The following is a 1,302-nucleotide window of genomic DNA, read 5'->3' on the forward strand; positions in this document are numbered from 1 at the left end:
CAATGGACAGGCTTTAGTTTCTCTTTTAAGGTATAGTCTCAGGCATGGTAAAGTATTTTCATAAAATTTGTAAAAGTAAGATATTTTCATTGCAAATGGTTAAGATAACTTTTTCCACTTCTCATTCCCTTCTGTCATATTTCTCCTCACGTCAAGCGATGCTGAAATGGCCATCAGCATTTCTAGATTAAAGTTAAAGGGAAGTTGTGTTTGTAGTGTATTTAGTTTGGGTGTAGGAGAATATGCATTATGTGGTTTACTGAAACTTTCATGTATAGTTAACTGATTGTTAGCTGTCTTAGTGTAAGAATGGCTTCCAGGAAGAATCCAACCACTCACCCACTGTGCTAATTTCACTCAGAGTTGTGACACTAAGTTGCAAGTGTATTAGGAAGCTAATGAAAATGTTATGTCATTTGTATGAGTTTTGTGGTACTGAAGAGATTTTTCAGCTTTTTAAAATATAAAATGTGATATGCATTGAGCTGTACCCTTACAACGGGTAATTTTTATGGCATGTAAATAAAGCTATTAAAATGTTATGTGATTTCTTTTCCTACTTTAACTATATATTTATTTTTATGCCCAAAGTAAAATAAGAGTATATAGCAGGTTTGTAAAAAAAGCTACGCCAAACATCATACTTAAGGGTGAAATGTTGAAAGAATCCCCTTTGAGACAGGGAATTAGACAAGGGGAATCACTATTATGACCTTTGTTCAACATTGTGTTAAAAGTTCTAGTGAGTACAGTAAGCCAATAAAAAGATATAAAAGATATAAGAATCAGGAAAGAAGAAATAAAGTTGTCATTATACAAAAACTGACTGTAGAAAATCTAAAAGACTAAATACAGAACTATTATAATTAATGACTGAGTTTAACAACAGTGCTGAACAAAAAAATTGGTATGTAAAAACTAGTTACACTTTTATTTAGTTTTTTTTGCACTTTTAAACAATAGCTACAATTAAAATTAAAATAAAAAGATACAATTTATAATCATATCAAATTATAAAATATTAGCAGTAAATGTAACAAAGGAGGTGCAAGAGGAAGTTGAATCTAAAATTTTCATCAAAGTGCAAAAGTCAAGAATAGCCAAAGTGCCCTGACTGGTTTGGCTCAGTGGATAGAGCGTCGGCCTGTGGATTGAAGGGTCCCAGGTTTGATTCCAGTCAGGGGCATGTACCTTGGTTGCGGGCACATCCCCAGTGGGGGGTGTGCAGGAGGCAGCTGATCGATGTTTCTCTCTCATTGATGTTTCTAACTCTCTATTCCTCTCCCTTCCTCTCTGTAAAAA

Source organism: Myotis brandtii, unplaced genomic scaffold (genome assembly GCF_000412655.1).
Source record: "Myotis brandtii unplaced genomic scaffold, ASM41265v1 scaffold305, whole genome shotgun sequence".
NCBI lineage: Eukaryota > Metazoa > Chordata > Mammalia > Chiroptera > Vespertilionidae > Myotis > Myotis brandtii.